The 26,069-nt window shown below is 35.6% G+C and overlaps 1 protein-coding gene and 1 long non-coding RNA gene across 3 annotated transcripts in view; both read left to right on the top strand.

The window, feature by feature from the left end:
• Positions 1–26,069, top strand: part of PPP3CA (protein phosphatase 3 catalytic subunit alpha) — a 297,778-nt gene that overhangs the window by 29,155 nt on the left and 242,554 nt on the right. The window lies entirely within an intron of this gene.
• On the top strand, positions 17,608–25,624 carry LOC130683815 (uncharacterized). The gene is made up of 3 exons (XR_008997810.1): positions 17,608–21,817; positions 21,882–24,226; positions 24,276–25,624. It is a non-coding gene; the product is annotated as an uncharacterized LOC130683815 (long non-coding RNA).

The following is a 26,069-nucleotide window of genomic DNA, read 5'->3' as shown; positions in this document are numbered from 1 at the left end:
GCACTGTTTTTCATAATTAAAAAGTACATATACTGATCTCTTAGAATTTTAGCTGCACTTGGGATCATGGGCCAATTAGAAATCCTGAAATGATGGACTATCTTGATTTCTTTGCTATGAGTTATTTACCATAAGTGAGAATTGACTAATTCTTGGTTTTTAAATTAGCATTCTTTCATAAAGCTTAATTTTTTTGTGGTTTTGTTCTTTGCCTAAAAAAAAAAAAAAGATTTTAATATTTTTCACTGTTCCATTTAATATTAATTAAGTTTTCTACTCATATCTTTAGGATGATTAATTTCAAGCAATCTGTTCTTCCATCTCAAATACATTAATATAAATTATATCTCGTGAAGTGAATCTATAATTTTTATTTAATTTGAACAAGATGCTGGGATAAGAAACTACGCATGCTTTTACTGAACTAAATTTTGCTAAGGATTTCATGTGTTATTCCCAAGGAATTTTTTTGATTTAAGTAAATAATATTAACTTAAAAATCAAACATAAATTCCTTCATTCTTTTAAGATGGAGGTCCTGTAGTTTACTTCCATTATTGTTCTTGCAGGACAAGATCATTCTTTTTGAAAAAGGTTGAGGGCTTGTGTGATCACATTAATAATTCTTGTGAGCCAAGTTTATCAATATTAAAATAGAGCTTAATAATCATTATTATTGGCTAATGGATTTTTTTTTAAACTTAAGCCTTTTATTTTTGTAGCATTGTGTTAATTGTGAGAGATTTAATAACCTTTGGCAGTGAAAAACAAACTAGTGCGCAAAAAACAGGAAGTTAATCATGAAAAGCTTTTCTTTTTACTTTACAAATACAATTACCAGTAATGCTGAAGTTGAAGAAAGTACAGCTGGCATACTTTAGTGAAACTTAAGTAGGTGTTAAATAACTTGATAATTGGTTGAGTTTTCATAATTGCACTTAGCTAAGCAAATCTTTATATGTTGATCTTTTTATATGGGGCATGGAATACAGAATTAAAATGTTTGGGTCTCTTAAATCAGGATAAATTGATAAATACAAGCTTTCTTTTTAAAATGTAGTGTATTTTTTTTAAAGTATTTTTTCTTATTAGATCAGTATAAGAATACTCTATAGAAACACTGAATTGTATTACACATTAGAGAGTAAGATCTCTTTTGGTTGATTCTGACTGCTAACCACTCTTGTATAGACTACAAAGAGAATCAAAAAGTTTGTTTATCCTATGCAGGCACATCTAGAGTTCTTTTTTTTCTTTTTTTTTTCAGCATTCTTTTTTTTTTTTGATAGCGTTAATATACAGTTACTTGAACAACATTATGGTTACTAGACTCCCGCTATTATCAAGTCCCCCCTACATACCCCATTACAGTCACTGTCCATCAGCATAGTAAGATGCTATAGAATCATTACTTGTCTTCTCTGTATATACTGCCTTCCCCATGTCCCCAATGCCCTGCATTATGTGTGTTAATCGTAAAGCCCTGTTTTCCCCCTTGTCCCTCCCTTCCTACCCATCCTCCCCAGTCCCTTTCCCTTTGGTAAGTGGTAGTCTATTCTTGGGTTCTGTGAGTCTGCTGTTGTTTTGTTCCTTCAGTTTTTTCTTTGTTGTTATACTCCACAGATGAGTGAAATCATTTGATACTTGTCTTTCTCCGCCTGGCTTATTTCACTGAGCGTAATGCCCTCCATCCATGTTGTTGCAAATGGTAGGATTTGTTTTCTTCTTATGGCTGAATAATATTCCATTCTGTATATGTACCACATCTTCTTTATCCATTCATCTACTGATGGACACTTCAGTTGCTTCCATTTCTTGTAAATAGTTTTGCTGTATTGTAAATAGTGCTGCTGTAATCATAGGAGTGCATATGTCGTTTTCAAACTGGGCTGCTGCATTCTTAGGGTAAATTCCTAAGAGTGGAATTCCTGGGTCAAAAGGTATTTCTATTTTGAGTGTTTTGAGGAACCTCCATACTGCTTTCCACAATGGCTGAACTAGTTTACATTCCCACCAGCAGTGTAGGAGGGTTCCCCTTTCTCCACATCCTCACCAACATTTGTTGTTATTTGTCTTTTTGATGTTGGCCATCCTAACTGGTGTGAGATAATATCTCATTGTGGTTTTAATTTGCATTTCCCTAATGATTAGCAATGTGGAGCATCTTTTCATGTGCCTGTTGGCCATCTGAATTTCTTCTTTGGAGAAGTATCTGTTCAGATCCTGTGCCCATTTTTTTATTGGATTATTTGCTTTTTGTTTGTTGAGGTGTGTGAGCTCTTTATATATTTTGGATATTAACCCTTTGTCGGATCTGTCATTTGTGAATATATTCTCCCATACTGTGGGATGTCTTTTTGTTCTACTGATGGTATCCTTTGCTGTAAAGAAGCTTTTTAGTTTGTTATAGTCCCACTTGTTCATTTTTGCTTTTGTTTCCCTTGCCCAAGAAGATAATGTTCATGAAGAAGTTGCTCATGTTTATGTCCAAGAGATTTTTGCCTATATTTTTTTCTAAGAGTTTTATGGTTTCATAACTTACATTCAGGTCTTTGATCCATTTTGAGTTTACTTTTGTGTACGGGGTTAGACAATAATCCAGATTCATTCTCTTACATATATAGCTGCCCAGTTTTGCCAACACCAGCTGTTGAAGAGGCTGTCATTTCCCCATTATATATCCATGGCTCCTTTATCATATATTAATGACCATATATGCTTGGGTTTATATCTGGACTCTCTAGTCTGTTGGAGTTCTTTTTAAAGAAAAAATACAATTGGAATTTTCCCAGGTTCCTGTATAGCAGGTACGTATTTTTTCTTTTAGCTGCTTACTTTTATTTTCAGGCGGGGGCACATTTCTTTCTGTGTAATTAGTGTTCCAGTTTGCCATATGCAAGATGGTTTTCCACAAGCCCTAGGACAAGATGAAGCCTGTGGGACCATGAAGTACCCATCCCTCTGACATTTTGCTTTTTGGGTTTCAAGTGTTTATATGAAGCTACATTACAGCCTAGCTACTTCAGAGTCTGGCTGCGCCTACTTCAGAAGGATTATGTTTCTTATATTCTATTATTTATGGATTATTGTCAAGTAGAAAGCTTTGTCATTTTATAAGATCCCCAGGAAGAAAGCCCCCTACAGCAGGAACCCACGGGAAGTACCAAGATAACACCTGATGTGTAGTACGTATTTTGCCTTTTCTCTCCCTTAGCTCTTATAAATCATAGATGACGAGGCCTTGCTCTCAAAGTGGAGAAAGGGAATGGCAGAGGAAGGATGGGTTGAATCTGGGAGAGCTTTTTATATAAAACCTTACATTCCTTTTTCTGGGAAATAACTTCATCTCATGAATATATAAATCTCATGTGTGTATGTGTATAAAGTTTTACATTTCAGAGAATATGCTTTAATTGAATAATGAAGTTTTTTGTGAATATAAGACAAATTTTTGACTACTAATTTTTCATCAGAAATAATTCTGAATATTACATTCACAGGATTTTGTGAACATTCTGTATGCCAGGTATAATGGTGTCATGGTAACAAACGTGTAAGTAGACTGTATATAATTGTGCAATGATACGAACACAAAATTTTAGTCTTCTATAGAGTAATTTCTCCCTTCCACTTTTAAAATCTAGGTTTACATTGGCTCAGGTATAGTCATCTTGGAATAAAATAAATTTTAAAGTCCATTTGCTTAGCACAAAGAGTTTTGAATGTAAAAAATACATAAATGTCTTGATAAATTACTTTTAATGTCACATTCCAGGCCAGACTTCAGGGGTATGAATCTTTAAGAGCACAAATAGGAGTCCTTGTAACATTTAAGCATGAGTCACTACAAGATGTATTGTTAAGTTGTTTGGGACACACCCAATAGATGAAAATGTGTTAGATGTAAATAGGAAATTCTCACTTAGAGTTACCATTGTGCTTTCTTTATCATTAATTATTGTTGGATAACATATTCATTAGATTAACAGTAAGGATTCAGATTGTGAAGTGGCAATTTGTGTCCTTAAATGGAAACCAATTTATCATAGAATTGGAGTAGAAAGATTTTTAAAGAAGTATAGTCTTAAACAAGCAGCGAATACTTCAGTTATAACCTCATTGGTCACTTCAGTCTGTGAGAAAAACGTTGAGCACAGTATTTGCTCTGAAGGAAGGCTTCTTCACATACCAGGCACTGAGCAGCCAAGTGTCGGCCTCAAGGCACATCTGGTAGATGTAGCAATGTAAGAGAAAATTCCAACCAAAGAATGTCACATAGTTGACCATGTTTTAACCTTTTTAACTTTGGACAAGTTATAACTGCTTTCTAAAATCAAGATAATAACCAATTGCCACATAATTGAGACAAGTCATTTGGTTAGGAGAAAACGTTTTTAGGGAGTTAGTGTCTCTATCTGCAGACATTAGAATTCAATCAAAGAAGGTTGATTTTCAGCTGATAAGTCAGCTAACCATGGTGACCTCTCTGGTTTCCTACGTTTGTGCTGCCATACTGCATTCTCAGAATTGCTTCATAGAGGTAAAAACCCCCAAATGCTAGAAATGTGGAGGTTACTCTTCCTTGTTTCAACACTGTGTTCAAGTACCCATGGACCAGGATGAGTGACGGTGCAGTCACAACATTGACCAGGGCAAGTTTACAGGGCAGAACTCTATCACAATTGTTTTCTGCATAATGTGGCATCCATTATACAAATATGGTGTGCCAACAAAATCTGATTTTCTTTTGTTTACAGTGAAATTAGGGAAGTGATTTCTTTTAATTGCATTTTAGTTTTTTTGAGTGTATACCATGATCTCATATAGATACAATAAAAAGAAAAAGAAAAAAAGGAAAATTTTTTCTCCTTGTGATGAAAACTAGTAAAATTTATTCTCAACAACTTTTCTATTATCATACAACAGTGTTAGCTATAGTCATTATATTGTATGTTATATTCCCACTACTTATTTATCTTATAACTGGATGTGTGTTTAACCAGCTTCTTCCATTTCCTCCCCCAACCCCACCTGCCTGTGGTAACCACAAGTCTGATCTCTTTTTCTGTAAGTTTGTTTTTGTTTTGTTTTGTTTAGATTCCACATATAAATAATATCATACAGTATTTTACTTTCTCTGTCTGATTTATTCACTTAGCATAATGCTTTTAAGGTCAATCCATGATTTTGTAAATGGTAAGATTTTCTCATTTTGTATGGCCAAATTTTATATATATATATAAAACAACTTCTGTGTTCCTTCATCCATCAGTGGACACTTAGGTTATTTCCATGTCTTGGCCATTGTAAATAATGCTGTCATGAACATGGGGATGCAGATACCTTTTTGAGTTAGTGTTTTCATTTCCTTTGGATATATTCCCAGAAGTAGAATTGCTGGATCATATGGTAGTTCTATTTTTAACTTTTTCTGGATCCTCCATACTGTTGCTCATAGTGACTGCACCAATTTACCTGCCTGCCAACAGTGTACAAGGGCTCCCTTTTCTTCATATCCATGCCAATATTTATCATCTCTTGTCTTTTTGATGATGGCCATTCTAACAGGTATAAGATGATATCCCATTGTGGTTATAATTTGCATTCCCTAATGACAGTGATGTTGAGCATCTTTTCAAGTACTGCTCAGCCTTTTATATGTCATTTTTGGAGAAATGTCTGTTGAGGTTCTTTGCCTTTTTCAAATCGGGTAATTTTTTTTTTTTTTGGCTACTGAGTCGAATTCTTTATATATTTTGGGTACTAACCCCTTATCAGAGGCGGCTGATACCACTGCCTGGCCTCATCAGATATATATATAGTTTGCAAATATCTTTTCCCATCGATAGATTGTCTTTTCACTTTGTTGATGGTTTCTTTTGCTGTGCAGAAGCTCTGTGGTTTCATGAGTTCCACTCACTTTTCATTTTGTTGCTTGTGCTTTGGGTGTCATACTAAAAAAAATAATTACCAAGACCCATGTCAAGTAGCTTTAGTCTTGTTTTTCCTTCTACAAGTTTCATGGTTTTAGGTCTTATATTTAAGTCTTTAATTCATTTTGAATTAATTTTTGTGAGTGGTGTAAGATAGGGGTCCAATTTCATTCTTACACATGTGAATATCCAATTAGCCCAGCACCATTTATTGAAAAGATTGTCTTTTATCCATTGAGTATTTTTGGCTCCCTTGTCAAATATTAGTTGACTATATGTGGTCATGTTTATTTCTGGGCTCTGAATTCTATCCTAGTGGTCTATTTGTCTGTTTTTATGCCAGTACCACATGGTTTTGATGACTATGAAGCTATTCTTTATAGTATAGCTTGAAATCGGGAAATTTTGTCCTTCTTTCTTAGGATTTCTTTGTAGCCTTTTCTGGTTCCATATAAATTTTAGTCGTGTTTTTTTCTACTTCTGTAAAAAATGCCAGTGGAATCTTGACAGGGATTGCATTGAATCTATAGATGACTTTTGATAGGATTGACATTTAGCAATATTAATTCTCCAGTCTGTGAACACTGGATACCTTTCCATTTATTTGTGTCATCTTCAGTTTCTTTCATTAATGTCTTATAGTTTTCAGAGTAGGGATCTCTCTCCTCTTAAGTTAAATTTATTCCTAACAATTTTTGGTGTTTTGATGCTATTGTAAATGGGATTGATTTCTTTATAGTTTCAGAAAACTTGTTAGTGTAGCTTGTTTTCCTTTTTATTTATTTCTGTTGAATATATTTCCTTTTGAGTCAATATGAGCCTTTTGTGTTCTCTCTCTTCTTTTATTCCTTTATATATCTTCTGAGAAGTGAGGATGGTAGAGGGTGTATAGCTCATAGTTGTTTACTTTTCATGTAGCTCATATATCAATTATTATTGGTTTCTTAGTGGAAATTTTTCTTTTACTGTCAGTTTGGCTTTAGCCCCAAATGCTTTTTCTGTTGGCTGAAATTTAGCACTGTAATTTGTGGCTTTCCGGAGAAGGAACCTCTGTGGTCAGGTGGAGGAGGCCACACATTCCAGCAGTGGAGTGGTAGGTGTTACAGACAGAGCACTGATTCTGGAGTGAGTAGGGTGTAGGATGAAAGTTGGCTACTAATTCAAGCCTCACCTGAGGCAGTATTTTTTGTACAGAAAAGTTCCCTCTTTAATTAGCTGCTTCAATATACAATTAGTTTAATGACAGCTAACCCATTTCGAAACCTCTTCCAGAGTAAGCTAACTGAATAGAATATGCTCCAAGGACATGACAAAGAGCTAATTTTCCTGCACTAAAGAGTTTGGAGCTTTACCTCTTATCTTTGTGAGTGGACTGCCTCATTCCCTTATGGAGGTATAGTACATTCTTGTTTTTGGGAGACAGTGCTAAAACTTTTTCCTCCTCAAGATGTCTTCTTGTGAAAAAAGAAATTATTAAATGCATCTTTCCAGTAAATACTTTGTTTTCAAAACATTGTGTAAAGCTTTACTAACTGGTTCAGTCAGCAATAAAGTTTTCAGGTACTGAAGATGGATATATTTCCATTATTTAAGACTCAATATGTAATAATATTTTGTAAATCATGAAAAACACTTAAAAAATAATTTGGTTGTTAGACTAGATATATTGCAGTGATAATTAAGTATATGTTCTGAAAAATAGATGTTATACTGTTAGATATTAGAAGAAGGTGTATGTAAGGTTAAAAACTTTATCATTGTTTGCTTCTTCTAAACTCCTCCCCGCCCCAACGGAAACCTTTGATAACCTGCTGTTCTCTGCTTTTGAAGTAGGAAGATAGCAACAAATGATTTCATTCTGGTGTTGCACTTGAATAGAAAGTTTGATATTACTAATTTCATTTTATCCTATTCAAAGAGTATATCTTTTACCTTTATATGAAAAAAGGATGATGATGATTGTCATTTTCTTTCCATACTTGCCCTCTAAACGAAAGATGTATGTTCTAGGCTTTATTGATTAGCCTGGCCCCGAATTAAATAATGGAAACAGATCATTATAATTCATCTGTTAAATATTTGTTGATTTTCTAGGAAACTTCAGTTATCATTGAAAGTAGCCATGTAAGTTTATGTCACATCTTTTCCTGGGGTATGGAACACACTAATTCTGTAAATGTACTTCCATAAACTGTAATTCACAGGTGCAGACTGTGGTACTTCCAAAGTTATATAGAAAGTAATCTTTATTTCTTTGAATCACCTCCTAAAATTATAATTAAAAAATGGTAGAGGATGACAGAAAACAAGAATATCTTCTGTGGTCTCAAATAGTTGAGTTTTCAAACATGAAGTTTAAGGTCCACATGACCAAACTGTTACTACAGAGCAGTTAAACTAGTTGAAAACCAGATAGTTTTTTCCCCTTCGATGCTGAGAAACATTGTCGAGCCATTCCAAAACACTGGGATCATTTACTCTGATCTCAGATAAGCAAAATAAAATAAACAGACTATTGCCCACGTGGGAACTGGTTCTGCTGTCTCTTGTTCTAAGTCTGCAAAGCCTGAATGTCTCCCCAGTATCTTTGAATGGGTTTCATTGTTTATTTATTGTGCTTTTCACAAGTGCTTGTAACTTCAACCTTGTTTTACTCTAAAGTGGGTTGCTTGCGTTCTTCTAAAGTGGGTTGACATTTCAGTTAATTTTCAATGGCCTCAATGTTTTTCCTTTAATTGAGCCAGACTGATGGGCCTGTTTAAAGTGAGACAGTCTCTTATAAATTGTAATACAAAAAATACAGAACATTTATTAGAGATTTTTGAATTTGTTTTTCTATTTAAAAAAATGTAAGGTCATAGAGATTTTTTCCTCATATTCTTTAATTGTATTGATAAGTTAAATCAGTGCGTATAGAGTTTAGAACATGTAGAAATTATAAGTTTTTATGTTAAAATCTATTAAATGTGTAAATATGTACATTTTATTCATGTTTGAATGTAATACTATTTAAGATCTTAAAGAATTTAAAATATTGATCAGTGTTTTTCTTATGCAGATGATTAATCTTAAGAGGACATTCTATACAACATTCTATGTTTAGATTTTTATTGCATTAATTTTAAGAACCATAAATAAAACCTTTTTCATCTGTAGAAATGGAACTAAAAATGAAAATACAGAAGATTTTTGTCGTTATATCAAGAATTAAAACTTATAAACTGTAGGGCAGTATTGGCAGAGAAATGGGCATCATTAGGCAAAATCAAGAAACAGGTTCTGATACATAGTGAAATTTACTTAAGTGGTCAAACGACATTTCAATTAAATAGAAAAAGACATGGATTATTCAAAAAATTATATGGCATAGCTTTTAGCCTAATTTCATATCATTTATAAAAATAAATTCCAACTATGTTGACAATATAAAGTAAACTAAAAATCTAAATAAAAAATATTAGGATAAAACATAGGAGAATATTAGTAGAATATTCTGATGGATGCAGTTTTTGTAAGTTTGCCAAGAAACTTTGATCCATAAAACAAAGATTGATAGATTTAGTTACATAAAAAGTAAAACATCCTTATTTGCAAAAGACACCATAAACAAAGGCCGAAAAATACTTGCAAAAAATGTAGTAGACAGAAAATTAATATATAAGTATGTTTGGAAGGGATATGAATAGTAGGCAAAAATGCAAATATGGCCAGTGAAGATTTATAAATATACTAAACCTCATGAATAGTTAGGATAACACAAATGAAAACAGTAAGTTATCATTTTTATCCCATCAGATGGGTAAACTTTAAAGAACTTCTAATACCTAATGCTAGTAAGGATATAAGATAATTGACAATTCTATGTGCTGTTGATAAGAATGTGAATTTTTAACATCTAAAATATATGTACTGTTTGTCTCAATGATCCTATTCTTCCAGGAATTCATCCTACAGAAAATACCAATACATAAGGGTTGAGTAAAAGAGTGCTATATGTTGTTAAATAAGTTAATTGTTAAAAATATATTTTTATCAATTAAAAAAATCAGTGAAAATGCTTAATCAAATATGGCACATTCAACCTATAGAATATATGCAACTATATTAAAAATAATCAGTAGATTGCTGTACCCTTCGGAAAATGTACATGTACTTTTTCATTGAACAAAAGAAATTGCAAATGTTTATGTACATATGAATATATGGTCATGTATTGATTATCACTTTTAGTGAAAACAATGATCCTATTAAATGCATATATTTATTTTTGTGTACACATAATCAAAATATGTATATTTCTCTTGGGGCAGGTAATGTGAGAGAATTGCTAGAGAGGTGGAGGTAAAAGAAATAAAAATATGACATTTGTAATTTTAAAAGTATCAATTAAAGTCTTAAATTGAAATTTTGACTTTTACTTTAAGGAAACATGTTTCTTTAGAACAAGTCAAAATTACACGTTTTATGAACAAATTATTCTGAATTTAGAGGCAAATATACAGAACTATAGATTCTGTCATTATGCTTCCTTTTCATTTTGACACAGTCACAGGGGGATATTGGAGCCCTTTTAGATTCTGAAACATCCTCCCAAGGTTTTTTAATGATGGATGAATTTTTAAAGGGAATATAGCTTTGAATAAAACCCAAACTAAATTTAATGGCCACTCCCAGTTTTTAAGTGAGGCATAAATTTGTTCGTAAATTCCTGCACTTAGTTTTTAACCCTCCCTTGGAGTGGTTTGGGGTTCTTATTTCCTTACCCCTGAAAGGAGTGGCTGAGAGCCAGGAGCCTTTCACTGGTACGCTGACTCATCTTGCTGCCATAAGGCCAGATTATTCTCACGGCTCCGGCTCCGAGACTCGATTCTCTGTTGTCTTTTGGGAATGATAATATTGAGAATTAACTAGTTGGTACTTCTAGATTATTTGGAGCTCTGCCTAAAAATATATACCTAAATATGTGCCTAAAAATATAATAAATGGTATATATGTAATAACTATATACCAGTTATTTCTGGGTCTGCCCACTCCTGGGAATAGTGTTGAATTGGACTTTCTGGCTCCCTTTTTGTTGGGTAGAGCCATTTTTCTAGTTCTGAGCCAAGAGTTTTAAGCAAATGCTGTATGTTCTCCTTCTGGGTCAGAATTTAATTACCATTGCCAAGACTCACCAGAGCTCTTTTCCTCTGGAATGGAGATTAGCAACATTCAAGATGGTGACTGCAACGTCAGCCTGGGTCCTCAAGTAAGAAAGTGTGGAGCAGAGCACCCAGCTGACCTGAAATGGATATGTAATATGAGCAAGAAATGAATCTTTGTTGTTTTAAGCCAAAGAAAGAAAAAAAAAGTATGGTAATGACAGGCTTGGCAATGGCATGCTCTGTTAATTATCTTCATATTAGTGTTTATTAAAACAAACTGGCATTACAGATCAAGAATTACAATGGTAGCTAACATAGAAAAATTTGTCCTCACTTAGGGGATTGTGTAATACTGAGATGCTTATCAAATACATTGTTGCAGCTAGGTCTTCTCATAGTGTTAGAGCCAGAAGGGACCTTGGACACGAGGCAGCAGCTGCATTTTAAAGATAATCAAACTGGGGTGAATTCCTTGTCCTTGGTTACACAACTGGTCAGTGACAGAGCTGGGCTTCATTCAAGCCATACGCTGGGAAGTATTTCTGGCATACATGAATTTATAAATTCATCTCCTTACTTTCAATCTAGGGTTCTTTCTGTAGCATTTATACAACTTTACTTATTTTTCTCTTCTTATCATGCATTGAAAGAATATTACTAGACATCTAAGTCATTTCTACCATGCAATTTGTATCTGAAAGGAAAGGTGTACCATTTTAGAAGCCAGGTAGCTTTGCTTTCATTTTTTCCTTTTTTCTTTCAAACTGGAATTTCTTTAGGTTATTCTTATAGAATAAGCTATATTAAATGGACTAATTGTTGCAGAAAATACATTTCCTTATTTACATGTGTTGTTTTTTGTGTTTAATTGGATCCTTATGTCATGATTTCCTTTAAGTTTGTATGTGATTTAAAAATACATATAAATTTTTTTAGGAAGAAACTTGTTGTTTGAAGTAACCACCACATTAAGTGTGTGTAAAAGTACAGGGTAATTTTTTAAATATGTAAACCACCCTTTCAAAACCTAAACAGAATTACTTTTCCTAGAAGTGAGCATGGTTGGTGTGTTGTTGAGTGTGAGAGTGATCAGAGAATGGAGTGACTTGATTTCACTGGAAATATTTTGGTAGGGAGGGGCTAATATGTGTAAAGCAATACATATCATGTTTTTCATAGTAAATGAATTATGCTTTGTGGTCTCAATACATTTTGCATATTTGAAGGTATGAATGCTTTCTTTATATGTCATCAGAGTTTATATTTCTATAGCTTTATGGAAGTGAGACATTTTGTATGTAGATACATATATATATGTAAATTTATAGATAAGGGTCTGTATAAATATGTTTACTGGGTTGGCATTAAGATGATTCTACTTGTGATGAATTATGGTAACTACTGTTTTGGACCTTTGAAATGGTTTAAAGTTAAATCCAATGTCTTAAATTATTTCCTAAGATTGAGATACTTTTAGTTCACTACTTTTTTCCTTTCATTTTTCCTCACTTTTTACCACCAAATTCTCCATGAGTAGTGGTAGAAGTGATGATATTCCTAGTATGGAGAGAACTCAGAATTGCTCAGAGACGCGTTACTTTGGGGATGGGATTTTCAGTATGGTCTAGAGTAATATTTAAGACCTCTCCTTGAATTACTATCTTGTGTGTCACAGAGTAATTTTAAAAGCTAAATTTAAAAGTAGTGACAAAAATGGTTTCATCACTATTGTGACATTAATGCCTTTTCCCTGGTAGACTGTCATCACCGTTTATGTTTTGGGTCTGATCTTTGTCCTTGATGCATCAGGAAAACCTAAGCCAAAATGTCTTTGCCAATCTTTATCCAAACAAGTTTTCTGCCTAAACATGTTTTTTAATGTTACTATGATTCATATCTTCTGGATACAGAGTATTTTTATGGATAGTTTGAATTGACAGCTTGAAATATTTAACATTTATGTAAACTATTCTTATTAGTTTGTCTCTGTTAAATAGAGTGGGTAATATTTAACGTATTTGTCCTTATGACCCAAATTATTAGCGTGTTAGTCTGTATTTGTCTTTTTACTTTCCTTTTTTATCTCCTCCTTAGTAACTATGTTCCTTGAGGGCAGACATCATTATTATAATCAGTGTTTCAAGCCTAGTGCCAAGCCTGAAGCTGGGCACATCTTTGTATCCAATGAAAGTGAGCTGAAAGGATGCCTTTTAAAGTAGCTGTCGGAATGTGCAGGATGGCTGTCCTTGATGTTAAAGGGAGACGGTAGTTTAAATGTGTCTTTGCCTGCTAATGCTTATGACCTGATGAAAGGTAGACATTTTCAAATACAAAGTATAAGTCATTTATTCAGTATCATTTATTGATGCTTACTACGTGTTTGCCACAAAGGGGTATTAAGATGAAAAAAAGTCTCTGAAAACCATAAAATTCTGATACGTAAAATTGATCACACACACGCGCGCGCGCGCGCACACACACACACACACGGTATTGGCAGCCAGTTATTAGGTGACCTTGAATGAAGATTTCTTTGCCTCAGTCTGGTCTGAAAGGGAGTATGAGACTTCATGGTGCTGCCTGTGGGTTGTACCTTAGGGCCCCTTGAATCTTTCTGGGGGCATCCTTCTGAAATGCTGGCAGGGAAGCAGCTGTGGGATCTACTGGCTTATGCCGATTTTAAGATCTAGAGGGGAAATACTAGAATCCTAGAATTTTTTGGAACTACAGAGGATCCTCTGGAGTCATTCACTGGAACTGGCCTATCCCTGCTGAGAAAGCCCAGCAGGGATTTGCTCCAGCACACAATTAAGACTGAGCTAGGCCAGTTCCTTTAAGAGCTAGTTCTCTGCCTTCTGGTCCTGTTGCTTTGGATCAGCAATGTACTCTCACTCCTGAAGTGGTGGAGATAAAAGTAAAAACAGCTGAACAATTCAAACAAAAGGAGTTATAATCAAGACATGATGATAAGCTATGAAAAATCAGTCAAACGAAACTGCTTTCATGGTTTTACTTAAAAATGACTACAGCAGTATGCAGCAGACCTAAAGTATCTGAGATTTAGGACAGGGGATCCTCATTGCCCAGACCAGTATAACTGCACAGGGAAAAAAAACCCGCTAAAGCTTCTGTCCTGATAGGCCGTGCTCGGAGCTCGCTCACAGCGGGCTGTGTGTAGGGGCCAGCGTGGGTGGCCCTTGCCAGAACTGGTCACCCGGTGGGTTCTGCAGCAGCAGACTCTGTGGCTCTCCAAAGACGGTGGGCCGGCTTCAGACCGCTTGAACGTGGGTCTGCCGATATTCTCCTGGTTAAGTTAAGCAGTGACCTGTCTTAAGAAGCCAGTTCATGATGGCTGTTTAGCAATCATGTAAGGACATGGTAAATGAGTAGGATGATGATTGGTTTGCTATGTGCCATAGGTTTTTCATTTTGAGATCTTACAGTTATTCTGGAACTTACTGCATGTTAGGCACTGTGCTAAAACAGACAGTGTTTATTATTGGGAATAAATCCCATTGAAACTCTAAAAGAAATAGATTAGAGATGATTAGGGAGGCTCAGGGAACTTGTCACTTGCCTATATCATTGACAGAAGGCAAACTTCATTAAAAAGAACAGACAGTAAGAGAAAATGAGGAAAATGTGTAAATATTCCCTTTTTTGTTATGTATTATTTCATTTGCTACTACCTCTGGACCAGTTAAAAGGTACATTAAATGACTTAGTGTTTTCCTATGAGTCATTGACTCATGTGAGCTCTAGTTTTAAGTCTCCTAACTTTTGGATATATGATTGTTTACTTTATCAGTGGTACTCGCCTATGCATGAATGTAAAATTGTGCTTATGTCTTCAATTATAAATAAAAAGCTATCATATATTTTTTAAAAAGTTATTGAGATACAGAAACAGAGTAATCTAGTTGAAGGCCCCAGGACAATAAGCCTGTGACAAAAACCCTTACATAAAATGACACTGTCTCCACAGTCCATAAGAATAGTAAGAACAGGGGATTCTATCTTGAAAGAGAGGATATTCACATTCTTCTAATTACCTCCTGATCACTTTGGAGGAGGCTAACTTAAAGCAAAAAAAGATGAACTGGTTTCTCAAAACCTGGAGTGTAGTGAAAATAGATCATTTATCTTCTTTAAAAGAAAAACTTCTTAGTTTTCTCACACACCTGTTAAGGAACAATAAAATGAACAGAAAGTAGGCACTAGGAGAAAGGCACACTATCTTCGACTCTACATGACTAATGAACTTCAACATTTGCATACATAGAATTTATGTAGAAACAAACATACTGGCCTATGGGTTATGGGTTTCTCCTGTCTTCCACTGGGAATGAGAAACAAATAGAGTTGTAAATGATTTAAAGCTTTCTTGAAATCAATAAATGTTATTGGAGAAGATTACCCACGTTAACAAGGTTGGTAATTCTTGGCAAAGTTCGGAAATTCCTCTCATGCTATCATCTTTAAAATGTATAATTTTATAGATGGTTTTATAGATTCTGTAGTTTATTAAAATGTAAAATGTAACCAAAAACATCTTTAAACTGTAAAATTTTATTGTTTTAAAGGTTCAGTGGTCAGTTTATCTCTCCTCTTGACACATTAACTCAAAAGACATATAGTATTCCTTAAGAAATTTAAACCAGAAAACTGCCTGTTTTCAAATCTGTTACAAAGGAAAATTCAATGAGAAGGAACCCTTCTTGAGGCCTTACAAAGAAGTTTATCTAAAGTTCGTAAGATGTTGGGTCTGGTGCATCAAAGTGAGATCCCACTCTCCACTGTTAGATTTGCAGAATTTGAGTGGTTTTCTTTTTTCACTTTCCCCTGGGATTCAGAACCAGTCAGGAGGACTCTGGGAAGAGATGGAAACATCTTTAAATTGTTATAGTAGGTAATGCCAACATGGCAAAAAGTTATTTATGGATTTGCTAATTATCTGGTTAAATTCATTAGTGTTGACAGCAAAAAACTGCAATTTAGATCCCAAGAGAAAAGTGAAGCAATGTAATCATAGACAAGAACTGCCCAAATCTTCATTCTGTTGTAGTCTGTCTTGGTGTGGTGGTCTTAGATCATGAGATCTACAATGAGATATTGAGTGAGGGTGTCCAGTTTTCCAAAAGGGAAGTTGCAGAAACATTCAGGAAATGTTATTTATAATTCCCTAATAGTCTTAGAACACACAGGTGCTCATGTGTGAGGTTTTCTGCCAATGTATTCTTTATGTACAAATCAGAAAATAGATGCCTATTTTGATAAAACTCATTCGTCTGATTATTCATGAAAGGTTTTGAGCCACTGACAAGTGAGTGAATATTCTTTCAGGTAAGTAGCTCTTTCCCTGCAATAACTGCCTATTGGTACCATAGCCCTACCTTTTGCATAATGATGTTTTGTATTTTGAGGCCCTAGATAATTAATTAAACTGTCTTAATGTTACTCCCCTAGTGGTTCCCAATGTGGGAGGGGTACAGAGAAGATGTTGGCATTGTCAGGTGACATTTTTTATTTCAGGTGGCATTTTTTATTGTCACAACTAGGGATAAGGGTCAGGTACTGGTATCTAGTGAGTAGAGACCAGTGATGCGACTGGACATCCTACAATGCACAGGACAGCCCCCCTACAATAAAGAACTGTTCAGTCCAAAATGTCAAGAGAGCCAAGGTTGAGAAACCTTACCCTAGGTGGAAGGAATGGTCTGTATCTCTTCCTTGCCACATATAATGTATTTATTTTTTATCATTCAAATTCACAAAATATACTTGTAGAATATAGTAGTATTAAAGACTAAAATTTAGCCCTTAATGTAATAAATAAATTAGCTACATATAGGGCATTAAATTATAGCATCTAGTTGACATCTGGATGTAAAATAATAATAATGAATTATATCTGAAAAAATAACAAATAGAGATATGGTAAAATTTAGCATGTGTCCTAGAATTATGTACTGGTCAAGCTGGAAGGGGCCTTAATGATCATTTCATTTGATGGTTCCTAATTAAGGTGATATGTTGATAGGCATTTACAATTACTTGAGAAGATGCCTTCCTTAAAAGAAGAATGCTTGGAGTCCCACTCTAATATAGTACTTTTAATAAGCTCATTCAATCTTTATAAGTACTTTTTGGAAGTAATTCTGATGACCTTACTTCCATCCCCACTCCACTACCTCTTTGAGAGCCCTGCTCTCTTCTACTCCATGTTAACATGGAGGCTTAAAGATGCTGGCATCTCACGGGTAAAGCAGTTGATGACAGCTGAAGTAAAATAGCAGATCATTGTTCTTTACCTGTTACTTTAATAGGCTTACTTTTAAAAGGCTGAAATCCTGGTTTTTTCTATCCGTATATATACATTCTTCTATTACAGATGGTCCCTGACTTATAATGATTTGACTTAACAATTTCTTGACTTTATGGTGTTATGAAAGCCATGCACATTCAGTAGCAAATGCACTTAACATTTTGAATTAGGATCTCTTCCCAAGCTAGTGATAAGCTGTGTGACCAGGAGGGTAAACAACTGATACAAAAATTCTGTACCCACGAACCATTCTGCATTTCACTTTCAGTACAGTATGCAACAACTTACATGAGATATTCAACAATGTATTATAAAATAGGCCTGGGTTAGATCATTTTCCCAGCTCTAGGCTAATGGAAGTGTTCTAAGTATGTTTAAGGTAAGCTAGGCTAAGCTATGGTGTTCAGTATGTTAGGTGTACTAAATCCATTTTCAACTTAGGATATTTTCAACTTATGATGGGTTTCTTGGACTGGAACCCTACTGTAAGCTGACTAAGATCTATACTTAACAGATGCCATGGGAAGAGTTGCCTATACTGCTGGAGACTAGGGTAAGAAATTCTGATAAGCTTTGATCTATGAAAACAGATAAGAGAAAATTAGCAGTCTGTCAAAAAGCAATGAAACTTAATGAGAGCTAGAAACAGTATCTATGGTCCTTTACAAAATTTGAGTGCAGGGTACCCATGTTTGAGTTCAATAAACATTATTGGAGACTTATCTGTATTATATGCTAGACAGTTGGGAAGATATAGAAGGACATAGTTCTTGACCTGAAGGACCTTAGAAGCTTTTAGGGAAGAGATGACTCCTGTGGGGTGTGTGTGTGTGTATATAGGACAGTAAGTTGATATCATCAGTGGGCGTAGAGGGGGTAAGGGAAGTTGCAGGTCATCTGAAAGATGTGTTGGATCACCCATTCTGGTCAAAGAACTTCTGCCTGCATTTGCTGTTCTATCTTTATTCAAGCACTTCCCTTCTTTCCAAAATGTCCTTGAGAACAAGGACTGTGCTTATTAGCCTTTTTCTGAGTGCCTGTCAGTGCCTGCTAAGCATATGTTGGATTTAATGAATAATGAATGGATTAGCAGGTGAGGCTTTGTGAAAGAGGTGGGGAAGCAGGATACGGATATGGGTTGGTAAAGTGAGGCTGGGAGTGGAAGGTAGAGGAAATATCCCAAACCCAAAGAAGGCCATGCTGATGAGCATATGTGCGGGGAAGATAGTTGCTGTTAGGTTATATAATAAATTGGGATGCATTTCAGAACAGACTCATTAGATGGCAAGGAAGAGGAAACCCAGCTCAGAGTGGATTAAACACCACCACGGAATAACTCTAACTTTTCCAAATGAGGAAATGGCCCCCATGCGAGAACTTGTGTTAGTGAAAGCAGAGTAGGAAGTTGTTTTGCCCCATGAAGAGCTGATTTCGTTGATGTAGAGGCTCTTACTGCCCTAAGTAACTGAATACCCCAGTCAAGGTACAAATCTTCAGATACCATTTGAACCAGACAATAGAGTGATATAACCAGTACTGGTTATTTGCTCTTTGGGGCTCTGCCTTCCTGCCTGTGACAGCTATTCTCAAGATTGCACAGTGGCTCTGTGAGCTCCACACCTTACAAGTCCACAGTGGAGCGTGCCTCTCCAGTGTCGCTTGCATCCGCATGGCTTTGGTGGTGTTATCTGCCCATCTCAAAACCAATCCCTGTATCCAAGGAGTTGGGATGTGCTGTTTGCCTTTCATCTGTCTGGCCCCATCCCAAATGCCAATATTTATCAGCTACCTGCATGTTCTCCTTTAGGTGCTGGATGTGGTGTTTAAATTGCAGCCACACACTCATCTCCCACCCTGGCACTCTCCATGCTCCTTTCTGGTTTTATTTTTCTACACAATCCACGTTACCCCCCAACACACTGTCCCATTTACTTTTGTAGCGGGTTGTCTGTCTCTCCTTGCTGGAATAGTAGCTTCCCCAGAGCAAGCATTTTTGCCTGTTTTGGTCACTACTCTGTCCCTTTTTTTCAGCATAATAGGTGCTCAGTAAATACTCATTGAAATGAATGAAAGAAAAGAGACAGTACCCTTACCTCCTCCTTGCATTCTTATGGGGGAGGACATACATTAAGTAAGCAAGAAAATACCAGGTAGTGACAAGTATTGTTAAAATAAAACCTATCTATGAGACAGCAAAGGGAGGAAGGATGGTTCAATTTGGGGGACAGTTCTAACTTGATGATATGGCTGTTAACAGGAGAGCCATGGGACTGCCATGGAAATTCCTGGGATTGTACTCAAAAGAGTTAAGTATGGTAGCACAGTGATGCAGATACAAAGAGATAATCAGATAACAAATACAGAGGTGACAAAAATGATGTTCCCTTCAGAGGGCATTTTGTTGCCTGATAATCAAATTAGGAATGCAGTTCTACCCTTTAGGGTAACCATTATCTCCAAGATTTTTCCGCAGTTCTTCCTAGCAGGTATCATGGACGTCTGTTGACTTTTACTTGTGTCACTCATTTCTTTTGAAACTGTAGACCACTTTTGGCCTTTGTCTTGTCTTGGTAGGTACAATGTTGGTATTATATAATTGTGGTTATCCACACATAGGTGATATACTATCTGTTGTCAGACTAGCTTCCTTCCTAAATGCTTCCTTGTACCATTCCAGCAACGTGATTTTAGGGCATTCAAGCCCATTTTAGTAGTGGTCTTAAGCGTAATTAGGAAGATAATTCTGAAACACATGTGCGTGAGTGCACACCCAGTGTTGCAGTTAATTTGGGGATTATGTTATATTCTCTTTTAGGTTTTCCATGAGTAGCCATTAAATAAAAATTGGCACAATACTTAGTGATATTGCTAAACTGAGTGTATAACTGGTATCAAATAGTTGAATCAGATAGTCTTATTATGACTTCATAGAATCATAGAAGTCATATTATGAGCTTGTATTTGAAGATAGGGAGAGTGCATGAAATGAAAGTGCCCTTTTTTAAAGTTTAGAAATCCTACATACACATGTCTATGCTAATACAAACAAAAGAAAAAGTGTGAAAAGATTCACACCAAATTGTTAGCAGAGCTCACATCAGAGACTAGGTTTTAGGAGTTGGGGGAATACTGATTTTACTTTAGACTCTGGCAGATACATGTTTGAAGTTTATCTAGAAGCATACAGTATGTATGTCATTCTAAAAAGTGAAAAAAAATGAAGAACATTTTAAAAATTGACCCCAGAATTGTCCCAATGTTGAAGTAGTGACTGTATATTTTGACTTACTTTACTACTCCTGGTATTATAAATAGGCATGAACATTTAATAAAGCAATGCAACATTATAGTTACTAAAGTATTGTTTATAACCTTTGACTAATTCAGAAGAAATAATTCAACTGAGAAAGGGAGCTATATTACATGAAGTTGCATGTTGCCGGTTTAGCTACAAGCCCCTTCTGTAAGAAGGCTGGGTAGAAATAAGTAAGCAAGTAAATAAATAGCTTACTAAGTTTGTGGAATATTATAGAATTCTTAGTGAAATTGTAACTACAGATATGTGGGACATATAGAAATGTTTATGATTAAATCTTAAATGAAAATGCAGAATAAAAAACTGTAAGGGAACCATACTGACAACATGTATTCAACCAGTATGTATTCTGATTAAGATGAAGGCGATAGGCAAAATAAAGATACATATCCTAGACTGGAGCAATTTTAGTTGTAATTTTACTTTATAAGTATATTTTAATGTAGGTACATCTTTTTAATGAAGTTTGATTGGCATTAAATTGGCAAGATGGTTTATACAAGATAGTACTCCCACATCATTCCTTTTTTAAGTTGAAACCAGCAGGTAAGAGCTCTTTCTCTTTGTGCACAGTTGGGTTGTGACAGATATTTGTTGGTGACCCTCACTTTCAGGATTTCCTTCTTGCTGCCAAGTTGGGAGGAAATACCTCAAATCAAAAAGGGGAAAGAGGAAGGGACACAGGCACTCCATTGTGTGTGACTGTGTGTGTATATGTGTGTGTTCTATTGGGTTAAAACGTTGCCTCAGCTTGGATTATTTCTATCCTCAGAACAGTGTTTAAACATTTTTGGGAGAGAAAAGCTAAAATGTTTAGACAGCTGCTTCCTTTATTTTTGTTTTAATATACAACTAGTGTTTTTACTACCTCACAGACATCACCATGCTTTTATTACTAGCATGCTTTTGACTCTGGTAAGGCCCATAACTTTCTGTTTTTGGTAGCATTATTTTGATATCAATCCCTTTCTTCCTTTTAAAAAAAAATTATGAGTTTGACCTTAGGAGCCTGAAAAGTGAGATGACATAAGAGTAATTAATTTCATATTTAGTATACGGTATGACAGCCTTGAGATCTTTTTTGGGGGGAGGTGGGTGGGTACCCATCATTTTACCTCAGTAAAATAACCTTAATTATAAAACAAGACATGCACAAAATGTAGATAAATGTCCTTTACCTGTGACTTGGCAACACCAAATAATCTACTCACTTTGGTTTTTCAGCCTAACACCTCGTCATTTCTGTGATTTACTAATCTCACTGGTTAATGTAGTAGGACAGGTTATCTCCATAGCTCCTTCAGTTATAGCCTCAAGCTTCTAGTGCTTCCTTTGTGTTCTTGGCCATTTGCGCTGTTGGCCGTGCTGTGTGCTTTGCTTTCCCTGGAGTCATTAGACTCCTATTTTTACATCGGATTCTACTTTGGTTGCTGGCATGACTTTAACCTGGCAGGGCAAAGGGCTTTCTTGAAGGTAACTGTCTCCTCAACCTGTCTGACTTCTACAGTCTGGTCAAGGAGGGACAAAAATGTCTAAGGGTGCAGCAGCTAGGCTGTTGGAAAACTGTTGCATTTTTTGAGATTGTATAGAACTGAAGTTACCAACCATTGATTAACAAAATAACTTTGAAGTTTATCTGTGGGCAAATTTACTGAAAACACATTTAGGCACTTTCCCTACATCAATTAAAATAAAGCTGGGGTGGAGAGAGTTAATAGACAACTAGCTACTATGATGTTTCCTTTGTAATGCCACATGATCCATGTATCTTAGAAGGCAAAAAAAGAGAAAGAAAAGGAAGAAAATACTGTGGATGTGCTAACTGAAATGGTGAGCACCTCCTGGCCTGGATGCAGTGTACATGCGGGTCCTTTATTCAGAAGACAATATGCTTGCTAGGAGGCTTCCCTGGACATCTGAGCTTCATACTCTTGTGCTCAGAGCCGGGCTGCGTATCTAAGTGCTTTGCCAACGTTTTGATCAGAACCCTGTGTTTCCATGTTGAATATTTTCAAAACAAGATCTCTGTCAAGTTAAGGGCAACATCGGTTCTTTCTAAAGACTCTTATCTCTGTTTCTTTTGTTGGGGCAGTGCTAATGTATACTTTAAAAGGAGTGCAGAAAAAGGAGTGTGACTTCATTTGTGTTTCTAATGCTTAAGTAAATATATTTAAATACGTTCAAAGTAATCAAAGATGTAAAGCTAATGGCTATGCCAAAAATTTTAAACTTTGCTAGAACAAGATAAATTAACTAAGATATATCCACTAGTAGCTTTTTTTTTTCTTGCAGTTGCGGGGTTTGAGAAATGAAATACGGATTTGAGAATGACTTTCTATTTAATAGTTAAACATTAAGTGTTTAGTAAACACTTCCTTGAAGTGTTTTTCCTCTGATTTTAAGAGATATGTTAAAATTATCCATATACATACATTTTTTTGCCCTTTACATGTAACCTACAACCTGCTGGAAAAAAGATGTCTTTCACTAGAAAAAAAAGTTCCAGCGACTTTGAAAAGCCTAAAGGTTCAAGTCTCAGCTGTCGAAAGCTGATCCTGGTCCGCTGCAGCTAATGCACTCTGCTTGGAGAGGCTGAACCCTGTCACAGGTGACAGCTGACCCACTTACTCAGACCTTGTTAAAGGACCAGGTTCCTCCAGATTTTCCCTCAATGGCTTGTCAGAACCAGCTGGGGCTGCTGAAGCTGAATGCCTTATGCCTTTTTATAGCTTTAGTGGAACTAATCAGCATTAGAATAATGGTTAAAGTGAAACTTTGGCAAAATTCTGACACACAGAGTAGCTTGTAATATAGTATTTAGAGTACCATTTCAAAATGAAGATAGGGCCTGTAGATGCTGTGAGTTTGGTTATAGAGCTCTGTCAACTGTGTAAGGAAGTTTTTGTTTTTGAGTCAGTTTTTTTAGTTTGATTTTATTAAAATAATCAAAGATGTAACTTCCATTCATAGCAACGCCATGATTTTTCTACCTTCTTGGTAACTTTTATTAGTATCATAAATATTTCCAGGTGCACAGTTTTATGACCGAGCTAATTCGTGATCCCCTCCAAGATGTATGCATGTGTTTCGAAGGAGTAAGGTGTCTGAGTGACAGCCGTGCCGAGATTGTGCTTGGCGTTTGTTGTGGTCATTTGCTTTAAGATATACTTAGTGGCTTTAGCACATTTTCCCTAAAGAACATATGCTTTAGCCATGCAGTTTAGGGTTCGAGTTTATGCTGTTTTGCTTATTTTGTGTAAGTTATCTGCCAGAATCTTTGTTGAAAGACTGCAAGTTCTTGGTCTGTGTTCTCTTGACTGCTTTTTGATGACTCACACGACTGTTGATTAATGGCACGATTCAAAGCAGCAGCCACTAAGTTGAGGACCTCCCCTCGTTGACATTGTGGGTCAAACTTGATAATCTTGGGAGAGGTGTTTCCTTGATCCAGGAATGGCCAGTGCTCCTGTGTGTTAGAAAACTGTGAAACAAATATATATCTATATTTGTTTACACACACACACACACACACACACACACACAGAAGTGTTTGAAAGGGAATACGCTTAGTTAAAAAAAAGAAATAGATTCAGTTAATTCTTTGAAATGTGTCTCATTGTTTCAGAAGTTATGGAACATTGGTTTATGTGATGTGATAAGAGCAGGGGGAAATCTTTGCTTGTTTTCACTTAAGAGGGAGAAGCCATACAAAAATATGCATTGCAGTAATTTGATATATGCAGGGGTCATAACCATTTCACTCCATTTCTTTATAGACTACCAAGTCATATTAGATGCAAATCTGTTTTGGTGAAAACATTTAAGTCATTTACTTTTAATGGAAGGGATGGCTGGGAGGTCATAAACTTCTCTAACACTTGACAGCACTTGACTTCAGGAACACAAGTACAGTATAAGAATTTTAAAAAATAATCCTCTATGTCAAAATTAATATTGCATGAATATTGAATGCCAAATTTACTTGAAAGCAACCTGTAAATTCTCTCTGATGGGTGGACAACTACAGATGGCTCTGCTGTTAGGTGTTAAACATTGAGTTTGTGGAGTGTCAGAATCCTTGTCTATTGTCAGTGTTTGGATTTGTATTTTAAAAAGTGTTTTTTGTTTTCTGGTTATGAAGATGCTAAGAGCTTGCTTTTAGCAAGTTTAGATCTATTGATGCACAGGTATGATATTTTAATCTATATATTTTAAATGATGTTTGGTTACTGTTTGTTTAAAAGCAACGGAATAAAAACATCTCCAGCTGTGTTGGTTCCAGTCTGTACAGATGACTAATCGTGTAGCAGCTTTTTCTAGTGAAAAATAAAATTACAATAAAAATGCACTTGCTCCCTGATTTAAAAGTAAAGAATGTTTCTGTGCGTTATAGATTTGGGGAACTTGGACACTGAAAAAGGGTAACCATGGTGCAAGTACCTTACAAAATCAATGGGGGAAAAAAGGAGATGGTTTGGGGGAATGGGAAGGGGTTGGTGTAGTAACAGCTTGGTAGGTGAATAAATATTTAAACTTCATGCCTACTTACTGTGTAATCATGAGATTTTCAGAGTTATGTTGTATGTTATGTTTTAGTTGGTTTCTTATTTATCTTGTTTTAAATAACCTATTAAATCAAATTGAAGTGCGGGTTCAGAAACAAAAGAAGTTACAAGCTTTCTGAGTCTTAATTTCTTCATGTGTGAAAAACAGGAAATCAAATTAGCTGTTTGCTAAGGTTTTTCCAAGTTCTTAAATTCCATGATTACAAGGAGTCCAGGAGTGGTGGGAGTGAACTCTTAAGTTTGTAAGTGACATTAACTCCAAGACCTAGAATCCTTGAGAATACCCAGAAATCCTTTGCAAGATTTCCAAAAAGTTAATATTATGCCTCCTGTTAAGACTCTTCTGGTACAAGTAATAAACAAGCAAAAAACAACCGCATACACACATATAAAACAAAACAAATCTTGGTTCTAGAAGCTTAAGAAAAGAGGATGCTTATTAGAAGGGTCTGGGGTAGCATTATTCAAAAGAACTTTCTTTGAAGATGGAAATATTCCCTGAATCTGAGCTTCCCACTCTGGTAACCAATAGCCCGTACATGGCTGTCGAGTACTTTAAAGGTGGCTAGTTCACCTAAGCAACTGGATTTTAAATTTTATTTAGTTTTAATTAATTTAGATTTAAAATTTTCATTATTTAAGGGAGTCCTGGGAATAACTGAGCCATCAGTCTTGAGAAGGGTGGGAAAGAGCCAGTGTGACCCTAGGGACCCAGGACTCCTTTGGGATCTTAGAGGCAGGAGTGGTGGACTCTGGAATTGCAGTTACCAGGACTCAGACGTGAGT

This window comes from Manis pentadactyla, chromosome 5 (assembly GCF_030020395.1).
Source record: "Manis pentadactyla isolate mManPen7 chromosome 5, mManPen7.hap1, whole genome shotgun sequence".
Classification (NCBI taxonomy): domain Eukaryota; kingdom Metazoa; phylum Chordata; class Mammalia; order Pholidota; family Manidae; genus Manis; species Manis pentadactyla.
Note: the sequence above shows the minus strand (reverse complement) of the source record. Positions and strands in the feature narration are given on the sequence as shown.